Source organism: Ailuropoda melanoleuca, chromosome 1, assembly GCF_002007445.2.
Source record: "Ailuropoda melanoleuca isolate Jingjing chromosome 1, ASM200744v2, whole genome shotgun sequence".
NCBI classification, from domain to species: domain Eukaryota; kingdom Metazoa; phylum Chordata; class Mammalia; order Carnivora; family Ursidae; genus Ailuropoda; species Ailuropoda melanoleuca.
This window is the reverse complement of record NC_048218.1, coordinates 194411250-194433107: the sequence shown is the minus strand read 5'-3', so window position 1 is coordinate 194433107 and position 21858 is coordinate 194411250.

The following is a 21858-nucleotide window of genomic DNA, read 5'->3' as shown; positions in this document are numbered from 1 at the left end:
TTTTTTTCAATATTTTGATCGCGTTCTCTGAAAATGATGGAATTCCTTTGTAATCTTGTACACTTTTTATGTATTAAAAAACTATGCTTAGAAATGAGTCAATCAGAGAAACACAACTATCATATGATCTCACTCCTGTGTGGAATTTAAGAAACAAAACGGAGGATCCTAGAGGAAGGGAGGGAAAAATAAAACAAGATGAAATCAGAGAGGGAGACAAACTGTAAAAGACTCCGAATCATAGGAAACAAACCCAGGGGTGCTGGGGGGGGAGGCCGTGGGGGGATGGGGTAACAGGGTGATGGACATGGAGGAGGGCACGTGATGTAATGAGCACTGGGTGTTACATGCAACCGATGAATCACTGAACTCCACTTCTGAAACTAATAATACTCTACATGTTAATTAATTGAATTTAAATTAAAAAAACCCAAAAAACAGAACAAAACAATTATGATTAGAAAGGGGTTCCGAGGCTTCGGCAGCCGGCTGAAGGGGTCCTGGCATGAAAAATAAGATTCTCTACCCTTGACTCTATGCCAGGCTTTGGTCCTCCTGACCCAGATCATATAATGTAGCAGTGACCAGGGATAGGAGGGATTTCAGTTCTCCAAAAATGACGATCGTATGGTTTATCTTCCAAACCAGGAGGCTTTTGAATTGAAAGGGGGCACCATTAGTAATTACGCTGGGACAGCAAGTGTAAGCCAGGACAAAATACGGCCACCCCCGCCCAAGCAGCATGTACCCTGGAACCTGAGGAATTAGATAGCAAAATGCCAGGAGATGAAATGTAACTTACACACATCGACATCATAACTTTGTAAATATGCTGCTGATGGAACTAGGTTATCTCCTGAAGTCCAGAGAAACTGGAGTGTAACCGATATAAAATACGGGCTTCCCCTGCTACCCGAAAGTAGAGCGGACCTTCCTCTGAACACCTTCCTCACCCAAAGAGTGTAAACCAAGAGAAAAGATTACCATTAATTTACATGCAAAAATTTTGGAGCATTCCCAGACCCCAAAAAGAACCCCTGTCAAGCTTTTCTGGCACCTGAGGACACACCTTGCTAACAGATGCACAAAACAAAGCGAGAGAAAGCAGTCGCTCACACAGTTCACAGCTCAGGGGGCTTGCTGCTGAGACGCTGGGTGTCGTTCCTGGGGCGGGGCTCAGGGGGACCGCCCCCACTGTGCAGGGTACAGGCTGCCTCGGTAAGGGCTTGCTGAGCTCTGTGGGTGCTCTTGGCTTTTTTTTTTTTTTTTTTTGGAAAAGCGAATATCCTCTTTGGGTTTCTTTCAGTTGAAAACAGGTACTAATGTTTGAAAAAGGAAAGTGGTATAAGGAGGACTTTTGAAAAGTGGGGGATACCTGTGCGCCGGCTTCAAAGAAATCACTGTTATGTAACACCAATATAACTAACGCACCACTCCCGTTGGATCCGCGCTGTCTGCAATAACAGGAACGTACTATTACTATTTCCATCTTACAAGTGAGGAGCGGAGTCACACATCCATGCACACGGCTGCCACATCTGTGCCCCGAGCCACCGTCTCCACTGCCTCTTTGAGCACTTGTAACGTTAGGAATGTCCAAGTTCGGAATGGAGTCCAGCAACATAATAGATGAAATACGAAACACGGCTAGCAGCTGCTTTTATTCTCCGTGACGAGATCCAGTGATTTGAAACATCCAGAGTGGAAGGGGAAATCTGGACGGTTCCCCTAGAGCAACAGAAGTATTCCTTTGCAACTCCCCCCAGGCAGTCACCTCTTTCCTTTGACTGCAAGCCCTGGGTCCCCTATGAGATGCACCATGGGGCAGTGATTAGGGGCATGGGCCTGAAGGTCAAGTCCGGGGCACTTACCCGCTGAGTACCCTTAGGCACGTCACAGAGCCTTCTGGGACCGACATTTGTGCACCTGTAGAATGCAAGTAATGATAAACCTTACAGGTGATGGTGAGGACTAAATGCGCCCAGAAAATACAGAATACCTAGTCATGACCATTATTACCATTTTCTTAGTCTCCAACCGATTTATATCTTCAAACTCCGTGCTCCTTATTATTCTGAGTATTTCCACGTGTTCAAGAATTTTCAGCATTGCTTTCTCTTCAAGTTCGTGGATCCTTCTGTAACTACCTTTGGACAACTATGAGAACATTCGCTTATGCATCGTTCGTGCCTGACTTTGCTGAGGCAACATGAGCTCTGACGACTGCAGGTGGGAACAGGGGCCGGTGCTCTCCTGACGACGGCGTATTCTCGATCTGCACACGCCATAATAGCATTTGTGCCCGAGCTCCGCATTTGCATTTTGCTGAACCGACATGAATTTTTATAAGTTCAGGGGTGTCCAGAGAACGCTTCAGTAAGAATTGAGTCGACAAAAAATGGGATGGATCATTTATCAGCTTTGTAGAAACAAGATGAATTTCTGTTTTCAACTGAAATAAGAAATGACAAAGGACTACCGGGCCAGGCCACATGAAAAATTAAAATGGTACAAAAGGAAAATAATTCAATATAAAAAGGTAAGATGCAGCTTGGGAAATGTTTACATCAATATGAAAAGGGCCTGATAAATATATTCTGATAAGGCCAACTTTTAAAAATTTGCATCATGACCCAAAGCATACTTAAACTGAAAGTTTTGCACACACACAAAAAAACCACACTATGCGTGAACTTATATTTTTATTTGATTCTGATAATATTATCAGAGAATACGTTTTTTATGTTTTTATTCTATTCTAACTTTTAATGCATGCTATGAGCCACTTACTTGATTTCACAATCTACTAATGAAATGTGACTGATAGTTAAAAAGTGATATTAAGAGCTCTTATAAGTACATTGGATAAAGAATATACATAGACATTTCTATGTATAAAACGATTTTTTACAATTTTTACAATATGGAAAAACCACTTTTAAAATACAGCAAAATCTCAGCTTCAGTACTCACCCAACAGATACAAATGATAACAGGGATAAAATACAATTGCAGTGATCAAATCAGCAAAAATGAAAAGCAGCGATGGTGTTGAATGCCGACGACATTGTAGTAAAGGTTTTTCTTTAAGGCAGTTGTTTGTTTATACCTCACTTCAGTTCAAAACAAATTTGGGGTGGCTTTATGTACTGGAATTGCCAGACACAATGGGTGGCAGAATCGATTGATGCTATTTTGTTTGAGAAAGACTGGATAGTTAGCACATTTGTAGAGTCATACAAATGTTCATACCCAAAAGTAATTCCACTTCTGGGAATTAGTCCCAGTGAAGCAGTTCAAAGAAAAAAAAAGTGCTATACACAACTTTTAAAATCATTACTTAAATGGTGACAAATGAAAAGCAGTCTGGCCAAGAATAGCACAATATTAAAATAAGCAATACTACATGAATTCAAAATATTTTGCAGCCAATAAGATAATTATGGCTAGGAAGCAACATGAGTAAATACTCTTGCTAACAAATGCAGAAGTTAAAAAACAATTCGCTATATGTGTTTCAGTTACCATGGCTGCAGAGAAATTACCCTAAAACTTAAGGGCATGAAACAACCATTTTTTATGGATCAGGAGTTCAGACAGGACACAAGTGTTTGACTTCCTTGGAGCCATTACGCCTGGGGCCGCAGCCAAGCCCGGATCCTCCGAGGCTCATTTGCTCACATGTTTGGTTATCAGTGCTGGCTGTCAGCTGAGACCGCAGTTGGACTTTCCGTCCAGGACACCAGTGTGCGGTTTGGGCTTCCTTGAAGCATGCTGGCTGGGTTCAAAAGCTGAGAGTCCCCAGAGAGAGAGCCAGGCGGAAGTCAATGCACCTTATATGACCTAGTCTTAAAAAATTATGGGCCACCTCATCTCCATTCATTGAGACAGTCACAAAGTCCCAGGTGGTTCCAAAGGGGAAGGAAAAGAGACTCCACCTTTCATGAGAGAGTGACAAGTTTCTGGACCAGCATGCAGGACTGGCAATGTTGTTCTGGCCATTTTTTTCAGAAAATACAATCTGCTGAAATCTGTGCTCTGTGGCTAAAAACCACATAAAAATCACAAAAGCATTAGGTTTGGGACTGAGAAGAAACTTGGAAAAATAAAAGCTTGATTTAAAAAAATATTCCTGTTATTGGTTTGATAATATTCTTTGGGCAATAAGTAAAAATTATTCATAAAGGTATATTCACCAGCAATTAAAATGACAGAACCTTGGGGATTGTTTCCAGGGGGAACCCCTGCTTCCCTGGGCTCCTCCATTTATAAAATTCCACTGTTCCCACTGCCAGCTGTCAGTGCTCAAGCCCCTGCATGGGCACCGTCCCTGCCACTGATGAGAGGTGGGCCTGGAGCAGAGGCCAAGAACCCAGGGCAAACGCGCATCTTCCACACACGGCACTGTGTTCCTCTGTCCCCCATCACCTGACTACTCCCAGGCTGGGCAGCCTCACCTACAGACAACCTCACCCTGTGGTCACTAAAGGAAGAAGGAGGAGGGGGACAGGTCTTTAGCCTCATTTATGAATAAACCATCATCTCCAGCTAAGAACACCTGTGTCCTCACAGGTTTGCCTTCTTGGAGAGAGACTCCCCTTCCTCCTTCACAGAGTCAGTCCCCCCACCTGTTCTTCTGGTCATCCCTTCTCACGTTCTCCCCAAGACATCCCGCTCAACCATCACACACTGATAGCGTCTCGTTTTCCTAGCACCTTGACCTTCTCTCATTGGCTGCATCCCTTTCTCTCATCCCAGGTCCTCCATACTACTGTTCTCGCTACCCCTCAAATTGTCATCCTGTGTATTGCCTGGGTCTACTCCATGGACAAGCCCTTCAAAGGACCTGCTGACTCCAGCTGTTTCCATCACCCACTCACTCAACACCAGGATTTGCCCAGCAGCTTTCTTTCCTGGCACTACTCCCACCTACTTCTTAAACATCTCCTAACTGTCAAATCAAATGAGACTTCCTCCACCTTCATCCTCCCTTCTTCTTGCAATGGTGCAGCATTGCTCACCATGGGCTTCCTGAACCGATGTTTCCGGGCTCTCGGGCACCACCAGCTTCAGGCTCTTGGCACATCTCTGCCTCCCCGTCCCCTCCCCCAGGCTTCTGCTCTCATTCCACCCACATTCCTCAGCGACTTCCGGTTATTCTCAGAGTTTCTACTACCACCTATGGACTCCTCCACTGAGCTGAATATTTAACCCACGGTACATCTTGGATGTACAGGATTCAAACTGTAATTTTCAGACGACAAATGAAGCTTGATCAGGCTGGGTAACTATCAAGTCAGTTAGGTGTCTGTTCAGGCTTTCTTGGATTAAGATGCTCGGTCTTTGAGCTGCCATAGCCTATCTCTGCTAGGAGAAGAGGCCCCTGGTCGTGGGGGTGCTCGTTCAGTCCTCCAGTGGGGTCACTGGCTCTCCAGGATGATGACCTTGGCTGGCATCTTGTGTGCTCTCACGGCCTCTGATCTTGAACCAGCTGCTTTGGGCTCTGCCCACCTGGGGCCCAGTCAGGTTGTCAGATGACAGGGCCCAGTCTTACCTGTCACTGTCAGCAGAATCCTTAGCCTCCTGCCCCTCCTACAGCCGTCATCTTCTCCTTCTCCCTTAAATCTCTCCCATTCAGCTGGCTTTTTATTTTGACCTCCTTATATCACATTACCCTCTTCCAGATTTCTACCTGAGCCTAAAATTCGGGGCAGGGGCCCAGCTCTTAAGGAACCAACAGGGAAAGAGGGAAGTATAGGAATTTGGTGAATCCTCCCTCAAGATGCGTCCTGGTTTAAAGATTATTGTCCTGCTGTAATCCTATTTTGAATGTCAAAAGTTGAATATCAATTTAGCGTTTTCCTCAGCAATCCTTCTATGACAAATTCTAATCTCTTCCCAGACATCTTGTTGCCTGAGGCAGACTATGTGTAAAGGTCATAGACTCGTGAAGACAAGAGAAAAATGGCACAGTTTCAAATTATTCCTCCAGTTATGTTCTTGAATATCTATACCCATCTCGGCCCCAGTGGCTTTCCTGAGCTCGAGCTTATAATATCTAACTGCCTATTGGACATCTGCAAACACCTTGAAAGCCAAACTCATTATCTTCCCTCTAAAACTTGCTCTTTTTATTACGTTCCCAGCATCACAGTTTAAGGAGACTGAGAACAAGTGGGGGAGGGGTGGGTGGGGAGAAGGAACCAGGAATACCTAGGATCAGGGGTTTTTCCGATGCCTCCGATGCGGGGCTCCACCCTTTCCTTCCCAGAGATTGTGCGTATGGCTTGGGCATCTGCATCTTTACCAAACAAGCCAGACGATTCTGATCCTGATGGAAGTCGCGGTGTGGGAACCACATTGAGAGAACAGGCCTCAAGCCCGGCCACCTGCGAACCGAGCAGGAGAGGGGGTGGAGTCCCCGCCCCTCCTACCGGCTGGCTTAAGGACGTCACCATGTGCCCTGTCGAGAAGCCTGGGAATCCCCTGGCCTCCCTCTTCTTTCTCACTGCCGCCCCGCCCCTTGACAACCGGCTGACCTCTGTCCTCAGAGCGGTTTTAGCATCCACACCCTTCCCTCGATCCCCCTCCCCCTCCCCCCGGCCGAGGCCTGCACACCTGTGCCCTGTTGAGCTGGATGACTGCGCTGGCGCTGGCCGGTCTCCCCCCCGGGATACGGGATACGTCCAATCCAGTCCACCTGCGTCGCGGGCTCCTGAAACTGGCCCTACGGCTTCCACTGTAGGGCCCGCAGTGGCTGCCACTTCTTCAGACCCAAACCCTTCACAGCAGACACCTACTCCAGAAGGACCTGACTGCCTCCCGCACAGGTAAGGCCTTCCCTCCAGCCGAACTGGAGCGTGCCCTGTCTCGGCCCCTGGGCCTTGGCTCCTGCAGCGCGTCCCTGGCCCGGGCCCTCCGGCTGCACCCCCCCCCCACGTGTTTGTGCTGCGACAGCCCGGGCTCGTGCTCTGTGCAGGCTGCTCTGATTAGTCCCAGATGCCACCACCCCTTCTAGTCTAGCAGCTCCCCCAGGGAATTCCCTTGGCCTTTGCGTCTCCAGGCCCGACCGTTGAAGCGGGTCAGACATCACGTAGAAAGCGTCCACTCCAGCGTCCCACGGGCAAAGCCGTATTTTGTCCTCGTCTGTGCGTTTTCCTCGGGTCCTGACCTGAGGCAAGAACTGCATCAGGGGGTTACTTGTGGCCTGGACTCCGGATCCGGACTCCCGGGCCGAATCTGGCTTCGCCATTTGCTGCTAGAGCCTCGGGCGCGTCGCGTAGCCGCCTGTTTCCCCGGTTTCGCCGTCTGCCGAGTGGACGCGACAGTAACACGTGTGTCTCGGAATCGTTAGGAAGGTCGGATGAGAAGCCACGTCTGAACTACCCGCAGCTCTGCCCGGCCTGTCGCCAGGGCTACAAAAGGCTCTCCGTCCTCAGGCCAAGTTGTTCTCCGCTGGAGTACGGACCCCTCTTCTAAGCGGCTGCACCGACAGCCCCTTGCACTGGCTCCAGGCCCTTCTCTGCGGTCCTCATGCCCTTCCACGATAAGGGTGGGTAGTCGGACGCACGGTCACTCCAGGGCCAAGATTTCCAGCAGACAGCTCCGATGCAGTCGGTTGACTAGACAGACACGGCCTCACCCTGTCCCCCAAGCCCCATCCTGGTGACTGACTCATGGTCCCCCCCCCCCCCCCAAGTCGCCTTCGCTCCTCTTCATTTGGCCAAGTTGTGGCCACCTTCTCTGGCCAGCCCACAGGAACCCCTTCCTCCTGGTCCCGGATGCTCGAGTCTTACTTAGGACTCACACAGCAACTGTATGTAGGAAGGTGCCCAGATCCTGGTCTAGGGCTGAAGCCAGCGATCACCCCCCGGGATGAAGATCTAGATGTGGTGAGGCTTAGCATGCAGGCAGCTTGCAAACCAGGTTCTGAGGCAAGCTTCAAAGGAGCTCTGAGGAGCGCTAGATGGTTCTGTTTGTGAGCCAGACTTCTCCCGATGGGGACCTTTGACCCAGAGGAAGCACATTTCTGCTCCATCACCCTGATCCATGCTCAGTCCTGGAAAGTCAGTACTGAAAGCAGGACGGGATCACTAACAACCCCTGCTCCTGGCCGCGGAGAGCCGTGAGCACGAGTGGGTAGGTCTTCGCCAGAGCGCTGGGTTTCGGGAGTGGCTTGCTAGGGACCATCGCCCGTGGGTTTCCTTCTTTTCCTTCTGCTCCTGCCTCTGCTGTGCTGCCTCCACCGAGCCTGCCTCAGGCCCGTCTTTAGAGAGGATTCCGTAGACAGACACTCCTGTGACCTCATGGTCCTTCGGGGGACAAATGCTGCTACAAATCCTTTCTTACCACCAAGGTCCCTGCACCAGGAGCCTCAGATCGATCTCAGAAAGTTTTGATAATCAAAGAATTGAGAGCATAAGGCTAGTGAACGATTTTCTTAAAGTCCAAGGGGCTGGGAGTGGGGTCTGATGTTGGAGGGAGAAGAGATCTCCCTCCCCCGGCTTCCCCAGCCCCCCACCCCTTGAAACCCCTGGCGAGCTCCTGTCCCGGATATCTATTTGAATCCAGATTGGCTGGAAAAAATTCCCTGAGCAAAAACGTGATCCAAATTCTAGCCTCCATTGTGTTTCTAGAAATAATATGTCCTAAGTAGTGTGTGACCCCGGACAAGGCCAAATTGAAAAGCCCCTGGAAGGGACCACAGGGCATATTTGGAAAGAGGCAGCCAGACCCTGGCACAACCCAGGGGTAAGGGGAGTGCTGAAGTCACCCTGGGACACCTACCTTGACAGAAATGGCCGTGTGTGTGTCTGTGTGTGTGTGGTGAGACCTGAAAAATCTGTACCACTCAACTGCAGTGTCTGGGGCCTGGGCTTGTGGTACCTCGTTGTGGGGTGCCCCTGAGGGAGGGTGACAAAGAGGAGACAAGCAGCCTCTCACCTTACAGGACTTTCATTGTCTGGCCAGTCCGCACAGGGTTGTCCAAGGTCACTAGGCACAGGCCAGAGTGAATTCAGTACATCCATGGGCCCAGGGCTGCCAGGGGATGAGAAGGATAGATAGCAGGGGGCCATGAGGACCGCCTCACAGACATTTGTGAGCACTTTCAGCAAGACTCAGAGATATGTGGGGTGAGCCTGGAGTTACTGTCCCTCTGTCTTTCTGATTGTGGGAATGGCCCGCCCTCAGGCTCATTGGCCCTGCTTCTCCAGTCCAGCCCTGCCTACAGCAAAATCCCACCAGCCACCAGAGAACAGAACTTTTGGTATGGCGCTTCTTTCCTCTCTTCCCTCTACCCCCATGCCACCTCTCAAGGTTCTCCTCTTCTCTTCCCTAAAGCTGCAGAAGGGCCGGCCCTGGCTTCTGAGGTGCCCCATGCCAGGTGGCCAGCTCTGTGGCCCCCTGTGAGCACCTTCAGCCTGATACCCTGGGTCGTCCTGGGAAAAACACTCCTATCAGAAGGATGAGTTGGACCAGGTGGTCAACATGGTTTCTACCAGATCCGTCACTCTGTAATTCTGGGATTAATTTGGGAAAGAGTACCGGAAAAGGTCCTGCCTAAACCCTTGGAGATGTGGCCGCTGAAGACTCCTTCTCCAAGGCCCAGCCTCAGACATGGCTTCATGGGAGGTCCGGGGGGCAGGAGGAGACTGGGAAGGAAAGACACTAAAGGCCCCAAAGAGGGATCTTCGTGAGCAGGGCCCCTGTTCAGATTTGAGATAAGAGAAGAGATCCCACTGTCTTCCCCCAACTTTGGCCTGCGTTCTGACCACAGTGGAAATCTACCCTCTAGTGGCATGGATGGTTGTGGGTTTTTTCTAATACCTTTGTGCTTTTTTGGTTCCCTAAGTTTCTGAGAAAAGGTTCCTCTTGGAAAATTCCAACTCAGTCTCAGCTGAACAAAAAGGAAAGGGGGTTTTTCCACAAGAGGCTGGGGCGGATAGGGGGACCCAGAACCCCCAGATGACACTTGTCTGGAAGCTGTAAAGAACTAGGAGCTGAGATCCATAGGAAGGGGCATCCCGGGAGGACTGGAGGTGAGGTGGGCCCAGGCCACACCCTGCTCTGCTCTCCCACCATCCCCTCACCCCGGACAGGGGAGGGTTCTCATACGCTGACTTGTTCTTCTAGGACTCAGCTTTTGGGTTCCATCGGAACACCAATTATCCAACATTTTAATTCAAGTAAGAGGATGAAGGCACTCAGTTTGAATTCCTCTCCTAAAAGGAAAACCCTCTGCCAGGAGTTGGTTCAGGGAATCTCGGAATAGTCTTTCCCTTCCCTTTGCCCCTAAGAGCCTCTCTCTGACTTTTCTCCTCCTCTTCGGGCTCCTCAACTTCTGCCTCAGCAAGTATTTGAATCTTTTTAAAATTGAGATAATTCACCCAACATAAAATTCTCCATTTTAAAGTGTACAGTTCAGTGGCTTTTATTATATCCACGATTCCCTGCGACTTCTTAACCCCATTGACATCTTCTCCAGGACACAGAGGCAGGGAGCTGGGGCTGGAAGTTTCCCTGATGAGTTAGCAAGGCGCCCCTGGCAGCTGAGACGGTAAAGGCCTGTTCCGGCCCTAATGACACGCCACACCCCTCTCCGGAATTTCTGGGGGAAATCCTGTCCCTGGAGCTGGAATCCTGCCACGAATACAACTGCTGGGTTCTTACAAAGTTTTCCATGTATCAGAGCCTCTAACATCAGTGGCGCCAGGACCAACCCATTAGGGGTTGGAGAACCAGCACCCCATGATGAAGTCAAGCCCCGAGGGTGAGGTGAGCAGGTCAGGGCCTCAGGCTGGGGGTGATGACAGGGTCTCAGGGCCAATCATCCTGGAGAAGAGAGTCCTAGGGACACTGGCAGTGTCCTCAGAGTCATGTAATTCAACTCCTTCCTCCAACCGATTGAGGAAACTGAGACCCAGAAACCACAGAGTTGAACAACCCAGCAATGGCAGACCCAAGACCCAAGACCAGAACCCAACTCTTCTGACCCTGGGCCAGCTAATTCATTCAACAGTAACTGTTTATTGAACCTCCCTCCTCTGGGCTGGGGACTCCACTGGGTGCTGGACAGGGGTAACCTGGAAGTCCACACGAAGGCTGTGCCACCCCCCCAAGCTCTAGCCAGCTGACCAGGGAGGACTTCGAGCCAGCCACTCCATGCCCAGTGGAGGGCTAACCTCAAGAGGAAATATTCAGAAGGAAAACCCCTAGCGTGGCCCAGAAGCTGCCTCAGAGAGCCCTCTCCTGAGACCTACTCTCATCAGCTCCTGTCAGCAGCTCCCCCCAGGCTTGGCCCTGGCCCTCCACTTTGGCTTTATGGTAGTGACAGAACATCTCTTGGGGCAGACTGATGATATGCTGGAACTGGCTCCTACCAGTGCACGAGACCCGACTGTGCAGTTTCAGGAATTTTGCAAAAACACAATTTATTTTAAAAAATGATTACTTATAATTAAATAAATTATATTAGACACAAAGGTAATAAATACTCAAAACTCATCACCACCTAATTATTTTATTACATTTTACCATGACCTGGGCTCTTGGGGTTACTTAACGATTATATCTATACGGGAAAATACTACGAGATTGTGCATCTTGTCTGTGTTCACTGATGTCAACATCGTGGCTGGAAATAGGCCACGGTGGGGAGTATTTACACCACAGAAATAGGCAAATGCTACAAATGAAGGTTTTGTTTTGTTTTCACAAGTATCAGCCACCAAAAAGTCCATGATATCCTCAGACGAGCAGATTGTTTGCCCCTAACTACTGAGCTTCCATCGTATTGCTGCTCCCTCCCCATCAGCCACTGTGGAAAAGGACCAAGTGAGACTCAAACCAGAGTTGCCATGGGGTAGGTTACAGGGATGGATTGGAGGGGAGAAGGAAGAAGAGAATGTTGAAAGGAGAGGGCACACACATCTGCTCTGCTCCCTCCTTCTCTCCCTCCTTCCCTGCCTTCCTCCCTTTATACTTCCTCCCTCCCTACGTTCTTCCTTCCATCCAATCACCTATCCATTCCATTCATCAAATATTTGCAAATATCAAATATTTGCACCTTCCTGGACCCTGGGAGAAAATAAATGCCAAAGCACTGTTTTCTCTCTCCTTGGAAATAAATACAGTCCATCTGGGCGTAGGAGTCTAATTTAAAACTTAAAAGGGTGGGGAAAGCAGATCTGAGTTTCGAGGGAAGGGCTAAATGTCCCCAAAAGTAACTGGATTATTCAGGACTAAAACGCGTGGGAAGTACTTCAGCTTAAGTAGGTTCACTTGTACCTGATTTACCAAAAAATATAAGGACCTTAAAAATCCTGGGTCCAGCAAACAAAACTCGTGTTCACATACCCGTCTAGCTGCACGAACAGGACTGTGTACGTGCGTGTGCGTGCGTGCACGTGCTCGGGCAGGTGCCGATCTACTGTTCAGGGGGTTCCTTTTCCCTTCAAGTTTCTATCTCTTTTAAACATGATCGTTCTCCTCTATTCATTGTCTTGACCTTTTCTTTATAGAATGAGTTCAGGAAACCTTCACGGCTCCTCATTCATTGACTTCTGGTCACTTTCTGGTCCCAAAATTGTAACATTCCCCCGGCTGCCCAGGATACTTGTTAAAAATGCAGACTCTCAGTCCCCATCCCCAGAGGTTTGGCTCGGTAGGTCTGGGGCGGGCCCAGGAATGTGCACCTTTACCAGGCTTTCCGGGTGATCCTGAGGCAGGTCTGGTAGAACACCATGTGGCAAAATACCCCTGTGTCACTGACAAGCCATAAATAATACAATTATTTATTGTTTATCCCCCTGAAAGGGTTCATTTCTGCGGTTCCGTTCCCACTCTCTTGCTTGCTGCCCTTCCTCGCAGTGGGTTGAACTGTGGCCCGTGCCTGTGAGCCAGCTTCATCAGCCCTATGCTCTAATGAGCCAGGCCATCAGGTTGCCAGGTACCTCCGAGGACAATGAAGTTCATGAACAACCTGCAGGCAAAACTGTCATTTGCAGTTTCACCACTTAGTGGCGCCATTGCTCCACTTTCCATTTCCGGTCAGTTGGGCGTCCAGAAGAGTTCCTACTGTTTTGGGGACGGTTTAGAGGGGATTGTTGTTATTTTGACGTTTTTCAGCCTTTGTTACAACTCTGATTCAGATACACAGCGACGCACTGACGAACCTGGAAAGGGTTTGCATTTTGTCTCACACTCGCCGTGGGTTTGGGGGAATACATTCTGGATTGATGTAGGGAAGATGGTCCCAAAGCATGGACAGAGATCGGGATTGGAGACAATCAAGTTGGGAGAGGCTGATCCATAGCCCAGAGTCACAGGGAATCATTTTTCTGCCTCCCCGCCTTGGCCCTAATGTGGAGATTGCATATCCGGTGTAAGGACGGGACCTAGTATTTGTTGATCACCTCCTGCGTGCCAAGCTCTTTACGGGTCACCTCATTTAATCCTCATGCTGATCCTGTATTTTGTGTCTGTCTCAGGAGAGAAAATGGCAGGCCTGAGGAAAATGAGACAGAGATCTCTCTAAATCCCATATGCGTTCTGTACACGGTATGGTCTCTGCTCATTCACTGGTCAAACATTGATAACAAAGCAGATTTGCAAGCGAGTCTATTTTAGACAAACCGACAGGCCTCTGGCTACACTCAGGAAGGAAAATACTGAGCCCCGAGCTGTGGAGCAGTGGACACAGACTGATTCACTTCTTTCACCAAGGGTAGAGCAGATTAAAAAATAAATGGAAGGGGGAGCCTGGGTGGCTCAGTGGGTTAAGCGTCTGCCTTTGGCTCAGGTCATGATCCTGGAGTCCAGGGATCGAGCCCCCCATCAGGCTCCCAGCTGAGCAGGGAGCCTGCTTCTCCCTCTGCCCCTCACCCTGCTCATGCTCTTTCTCTCTCTCTCAAATAAATAAATAAAATCTTTAAAACGAAATAAATGGGAGGAGGGGAAATGAAGTCCTTTCTAATGAACAGGCAAAGAGTCCCACCAGCCGCTAAAATCAATGAAGCAACAATAGAAGGCATTTGAGGAAATTGGGATAAAGGCCTTCTGGGCCCAGTAGCCCACATCTTCAGTTTCCCAAGGACATCTCCTGTCCCTCTCACATCTGCAGACTCTGTTATGGCTCCGAAAGCCACTGGAGGGGCATCCAGCTGGGGCCACATAAATAGATGATGTCCTTTCTACATGGACAGTGCAGGTACAGGCTTCGTGGGGTTAGTTAAGGTACAAATAGAACTTTAAAAGAGCTAAATTTAGGAATGACATAATGTCATTAGGGGGACAATTAAAAGCAGATAGGATCTGGTAGGAAGGAGGCGTGTCTGAGCAGAACTGTGAGACGTGAGATGCAGAGATTGTTGAAGCCAGGCAGGGGATGGAAAAAGCATCTGTTTGGGTGGGCAGCCTGTTGTCTTATTTTAAATGCCCATTGGGCTCTTTTGCCTCACTGGTCTTCCATAAACCTCCCATATACCCAACTGGCCAACTAATCCCAGCATCTGAGACCCCATCATGCCCCTCCTGAGATCAACTCTACTCTTAGGACTCTGAATCTGCCTGAACAAGGCAAAGGGGGAAAACCTCGCTGACAACCCATTGAGGTGACATGCAGCTGAGGGACTATTGGATCTGATTTGCTCAATACTAAACTGTGTGTCAGAGCATAATTGCAACCGGATTGTGCTGTCTGGCCTCTCTGAGGCCACTCATGAGCTGGGCGTTTGCTTCACGTATTGGTTGATGGCCAAATCTGGATGTGTTGGCGTCCTGTGGGCCCTCTGCATGTGCTGGGCATCACTGACACACATTTGTTGGCTCACGTACTTGCTCAGTTGATGGGTATTGAATGTCACCCACTCTGTGTCCAGCAGCCCTTCTAGAAAGCGGAGGCCAGAGGGGTGGGCATGATGAGGCCTCTGATCTCATGGAGCTTATGTTCAAGTGAAGGGAGACAAAGAATAAGCAAACAAACAAAAGTCACATGGTTATGAGAGCCTGGATGGAGGTAAAGAAATGTGGAGTGACCAAGCATGACCAAGTGATTACTTTAAGATGGTTGGAATCTGTCCTAAGGAGCCATGCACACCTTCCCCAACAGCACGATTTCCAGGATTGACTCAGCCCTGGTTTCTGTAGGAGGACTACAGAGGGACAGGCATCATGGCAATGGGTGATGTCATGGCTTCTCAGTGATGCTACACGTCCATGGGGCAGAAGATAATAAATTTCTGAAGGCATTGCCGCTCTGATCCTGATTGGTGTGCAGAGGACACTGGAGATCTGGAGTAGCCTGTTGCCTCCCTGGGGCATAGAAAAACCCAGCCTTCCCTTACAGAGAAAAGAACTGAAGCTAGCCACGTGGGGAGGGGGTGGGGAGTGGTTCTCTTACATCATACGACTACCCACCTAATATTTATTTTCCATTCCTCCCTTGGGTCCCCCTATTTTCTTTTTTTGAAAAGGAAGGGAGAGTATGGAAAAATTGACAATAAGTTCTTTTGATTTTCCAGATTCCTGGTTCTCCCATACTTGAATCAACTTGGGGGAGAAGTCTTTCCATGATCTACTAATTTTGATGCCACCAGGAAAAGGCAGCGGGATCATTGCTATGCAGTGGGGGTCTAGCAGGATCAGAGTTGGCACAATAGCCACCCTTCCTTGAACGCTTCCTGGGCCAGAGAATCATGCATGACTTACCGTACATCCTTTACATCTGCCCTTCCAGCTCGGAGTTCACTCACAAGGAAACTGAGGTTTGGGGAGGTTGGGTAATTCACGCAGGTGGCACACTTGGTAGTGGAGTCAAGATTTGAACACAGATCTCCTTGACTCCAAAGCTTTGTCTTTTCTCTACTACAGCATGCCAAGGAGAGTGCTGGAGACAATGAGTGTAAAAAATTAACTTGTGATCTTTGCTCAAGATACCAAAGCTCTGAGACCACATGGTCCCACCTTCTGCAGGTTGTGCACTCAGATGCTGGCACCTCGAGGCAGGGATCAGCTCCCTGATGCAGGGATTTTATATATAATCTTCACTACAGAATCCACGGGGATCTGCACGGCCTTATACACTGCAGACCCAATAACTGCTTGTTAAATGAATGAATGAATGAATGAATGAATGAATGAAGAACACAAGCTTATTCTTCCCATGAAATACAGTGGGTTCTGAGGAAATTGAAGCCTTTTCGCAGGGAAATTTCCCAACCGTTCTTTGGCTCCCTGGCTGCAGTGGGAGATCCATACTCATGGTTTCATGGCTCTCCTCAGGACCTCCTTACGAAATCCACCTCTCAGAGCCACGGGGGAAGCCTGGGCCCTGGATGCCAGCCTGCCTTAGGATCTCACCCCTTCGCATCTCCACCTGGCTCTCAACCCCCTCCTTCTCCTGCCCTGGCAAGGGTACCCTGGCAAGGCGAGCTGGTTTCCCCTCTCTTGCTCACAGCTTGGCACCTTCATGCTTCCTGCTTTGGTTCAGGTCAAGAACAGCTCCCAGGAATAGCCTCTCTCCTAGACAGTCTTGTTTGAAATGTCTATCACTGATCATGAGGAGGAAGAGCCTTAGATGGAAAGGTGAGAGGGAAGGAGGCTACCAGGGAGAAGTCGTATGCAGGTTGGCAGTCCCTATCAGCCTCTTTCAGGATTTTTCCTTCTGTACCAATGAAGGGAGAGTCACACTCTTCTGCCCTCCCTGGGGCAGGGGTGTAGCTCCTGATGCCATCCCTTTGCTCTTCAGGTTTCCTGTTTGGGGGTCCAGGTTCCTCTTTTGAGAGGACGGTTGGTGATGAAGATAAGGTCAGCACAGATCCCATTTCCTTCTCCTTCAAGTGATGTCAAAGATGACTCTGAATGAATCGAGAAAAGAAGTATTTTATAAAGCTTTGGATTCTGAAATGGAGTCATTAATACAAGATCCAGCAACTCTAGAGACCAGACAACCTAACCAGTTAGGACCACCGAGATGCTGCAAAGGCAGATTCTCCTCACTGGGAAGTCTAGCTTCCAGAATGCACATGGGTTTGTGCAGTCTTGCAGGTAATTCCCCCAGGTGGTCAAGGCTGCAAACATACCTCATTAGTTTTGGTTGTTGCATAAGGATCTGCCACTTTGACCCCCGGTCATTATCCACTTTGTCTCTTGTTCATTCCTCACTCCCATTCTTTTCAAATCCAAGCTCCCCCACGCCTCCCCCAGCTTTCAAATGACCGTTTCAAGTTCAGGCATAAAAGTCCTCAGCCTACTGTTCCAAGACTCGTGTCCGCGTGACACCAATTTATGGTTGGAGTTTATTTCTGTTCTCCAAGTCAGCACCTTCCTCTCCTGCCCCAGCTAGAGTCAGCTGCCCCTGGGAGCCATGCGTGGAGACCAGACCAGCCACTGACAGCTCTGGCTCTTATTTGTGGAATCCTCCCCTGGCAGCCTGGGAAGTAGCCATTTAACAGATGGGATCATGTGACCTAGCTTCTACAAAGCCAGTAAGAAATTGCATCCCTGAAAAATCTATTTTCAGTAGTCGTATTATTTACATTTTTTCATTTATTAATCCTATTAGGAATGTTCCCTCCGGGAGAAGAATAAAGGTAGAACAAAAATCAAGACACAAACAAGCAACTGTGAAAAAAACATCCCCTTCAAAGGCTGGCTGTTTCTCTTGGGCACAGGCGTATATATCACCTGTGTGCAGAAAGGACATCTGACTTGGTGCAGATACAAGACCATCTGCTGCTCAAAGTATCTCCTGAAACCCCCCAAAGACACCAGGAGATCCCAGCCTAAAGAGTTGATTTTTCAAGGAACACTGCAGCCAAACATTTCTTTAAAATTCTGGGCATAGCCCTCTCGAATACTACAAGAAGTGTTGAAAAAAAAAGGTTGAAAACAAAATATGGTTTAAAAAAGAGCCCAGTGGAAAAGCAAGCAGATGTGGGCTGTTTGGTTGGCTGGCTGGTGGTCATGTGTGCAATGGCTCAGTACTGACCTGATCGCATCAGCAGTATGGTGAATGTGATCGCCCTCCTTTTAGCCCAGGGCTCAGCACTCAGTAAGCTCAGGATCACGAGTTGTTAGCTCCTGGGGTTGTCGCTGCTGTGTCATCTGTCAAGGATCCGCGTGAGGGATCAGCTCTCGCACTGCCTCTTTGGTCAAAGCATTCCAGCATCTGTGCCTGCCCTAAACTCCTGATAAACTGAGATCCTCTTCTTTTCCCTAACGTGGTAGTCCTCAGCCCATTTTATGTCCCTTATTGGATGGCTCGCTCCAGAAGAACTATGATTTTTATTCACTTTTTAAAAAACCCCTCCCACGGCATACAGCAGGGGCACAATGAATAAGGGATACAGTCACGGAAGTTGACAGTTGCCATACTTCTGTGTGTGTTAGTTGTTGGGTTGCTGCTTCCTAGCCCTTGTATGGTAGCTTCGGAGATGGAAGAGGCTACAAAGCAGATATGCATAAGAGAAGGGAAATTCTCTTTCTCACTTGCCTTCATGCGTTAGCCTTCTTGGATTTTGGTCAATTTTTGTAAAAATTGAGAAATGCAACCCATTTTTGGACTATAAGGCGGAGGCGTAACTTCCCTAAGTAGTAATTTTTTCTCCTCTAAGGTAATAATTCCTCTTGTAGCCACCTCACAAGACTATCGTGAGGCTCAGATAAGATAATGTGCATCCGAAAGCTCTTTGCTAGTGGGAAAGCATGATATGGGTGTAAGGTATTATTATCCCTTTAATCTTTCTAGTCTCATAATGGAGAAAAATTTCCAAAGACAAATTGGGAGCTCATTTCAGGCTCTCAGCTGCCTCCTGCTACAGGAGGTCCATGACAATTAAATGCTGCAGAGGAGTCTGGCTGAATTCAAATAAACAGCAATGTGAAATACATATGTCAGCCCTCCAGCGCTGCTGCAGACTGGCAGAACTCTCCTTCAGGCCTCTGGGACTCCCCCGCTGGCTGAGATGCCAGTTTGCATAAGACTGCAGATGCCATTCTGGGTAAGACCTTTATTTCATGCGTTTCAATTTCCTGCTCTTACCATGCCACCAAGGGTCATTCCGCAGGAGAGCGTGGCTGTGCCTTGTGATCACAGAACGCAGAGCCCCTGGAAGTGAATTCTGGGAGCTCTGCCCAGACCCTCCTATCCTTTGGGATTGAGGGACCCATTTCCCCAGCTGATGGGAGTCATGGCAGCTGATGGCTCTCAGGTGAGTCCCAATAGGAGCATTGCCCTAAGCCTAAGAGTGCCCCTTGTCCAAAGTCAATCCCCTCCCATATCCAGTGACTGGCCAGGGATGAAGGAGGGATGGTTTCCTTGGCCTGGCTCCCTTGCCTCAAAGTGGACAACCCTGAAGGGCCATCTTAGCTCCAGAGCTCCCCCAGGAGATCCTCTGAAGTCTCTGATTTGGGGCCACTTAACTTCTCCCATTGCCCAGTTCTGTACCCCTCATCCCTCACAGGTGTTGTTCTTAAAAACATGACTTGATAAAGCTCCTGTGTGTCAATTGCCAAGAAACTTTACCCATGACACCTCTCAAATGGTGAATGGGTTACTGGTCTGCAGGGATATTTATTCTCTCAGCCCTTGGAGAAGCAAGGTCGGTCCCATGTCAATCCGTGTCCACAAGTGAGTTGCCTTGGCCATCAGCAGCATCCTGCACTTACTCTGGGTTGCCATACAAGCATTATTTTCCAGGTCCCATGATAAAAGGTTAGGAATCACTAATGTAATATGTGGAACACTCAGAAAGAAATCTATTTTAACACAGCATGGCTGCCTTTCCAATATCCATTCCCTCTCTTCCTTACTGATGGAACCCTGATTTTAATTCCAGGCAGTAATTTTCTCAGCTGAAAAACAAAACAAAACAAAAGACACATTTCCCAGGCTGCTCTGCAGCCAGGGAGAGCCATGTACTTGGTTCTTGCTCAGTGGAGAGAAGCAGAATTTGTTACTTCCCTAATAAAGGCATCTCCCCCGTTTTGCTGTCGTCCTGCCTGGAACAGGAATGGGAGTGGTGACCAAGAGAAAGCCCATGTGTTGAGTGAATTCACCATCTATTGCCACATGAAAAAATTACCCCCAAACTTGGAAGCTTTGGACAAATATTTACTATCTCACAGTTTCTATGGGTGAGAAATTAAGGGGAAGGGGTCGCTATGATGTATTCTCCTGGTAACACAGCCCAAATTTGGTATAATATGGGAGAGAACTACACAAGAACTACCTCAGGTGTGGTTCCCAGCAGCTCCTCCAAGACAGTCCCACCCCAACTCGTGCGGTCTCTATAGCATGACATTTTTGTTTCATGACTTACATGTAAATGTGTCAGGAAGAAGGGAAAAGAAGGATAATTTGGCTGTTATTTTGACCTACTGCACACTAAACTAGAGTGTGCATATATGAATCCGGACATACACGCATGCACACTTTCTCCAAAGCATGCTGTGAGAAGCGTGCTCTAACCATGTATGTAGGCAAGACAAAGAAGACAGCACACGAGCAGAAATATCGAAGCTAATAGTTTTGCGATGAGAACAGCATTGTGATCGGAAATGCTGCTCACGTGTGGCTGATTCAGCAGATGCCAGCTGAGATTCAAAGTCGTCTTCAACCGTCCCTGAAGCTCCCCACAGAAAGCAGTGACAGAGTGAGAGTGGACTGGGGCAGGAGATCCGTGGCAAAGTTAGGACAAGAGCAGTAGAGCTGGGAGCAGGAAAGAAATAATAGAGAAATGTATGGGGCAGTGTGCCTGTCTCACATCACCATTCCAAGGAGGCATTGCTCTGACATTTTATGTGGCAGAGTGAAACACTCAGTGTTCTGCAAAACGAGGGGCACAGAACCCCCGACTCCCTGGTGAGAATATCTTCAGTTGCTGAATTGCTTCATCGTGAGCTGAGGTCCCTCCTTCCTGTCTTGTTGATGGCGCATCTTTGGACTTTGCATTAATTTCTGATAACCATCCCAGGTGTGGCTAGCTAAGTACTTCCTCCATTGTGCTATCTGTGTGAGAGTCACCCTTGAGGATTCTGGAAGGATGATTCCAGATACAGATAGAAAAGCCAGTCCTGAACACCACTCTACTGGCTTTGCTGTCTATGCAGATGTTCGCAAAGATTCAGTCACTCTGCGTTTTTAAAGTTCATTCTACAAAATTAACCAACTGAAATTCACTTTTTTTTTTCAACTGAGGCCACCAAACCAGAATTTGAGGTTTAACCCTTTTCATCCTGTACCCAAGTAGGAGAAATTTAAGAGCATAAGCCACCTTGGCTATTAGTCCGTATCAGATCTTGGTCTCTTGGTTCCAATAATACACCCACTGCCTTGTTCCATTTGGCTGAGACTTTGTCCTGAGCCCCAATTCCAACTAAATCCTAGCCTTGGTTCCAAGAACTTCAGCACATCCAAAAATAGGATAGCACCTTATTCTGTATCCTCCAAGGATTGATGTCCTGTTTTGAACCCAAGTTCCTAGAGATGGATGTTGCCTTCTACTGATGAGAGTCTCGCCTGGTCGCTTCTTGTTCCAAGCAGATCCTTCTTCCTAAACTTAGGTTTGCCAGAACCCTAACTGTTCTCAGGTCAAGGTTGGTGGCCTTTCTACTATGGCTTTCACTTGTCAGACCACCTATGAAAATTGCATTCGTGGCTGGAAGGGACTTCAAATAACATTTAGTCCAACAATTCCAACGTGCCTTGCCTGACGGTAAACTCAGGGAATCATTCATATACTTCTCAGATTCAGAGCTCTCCCCTTAACCATGCTAAATAAGAATGACCTAAAGTCAAACATTCCAAAAAGTTTCTCTCTAGTGTTAAGGGTCATGGTTGACTTGGAGGTCTAGGGG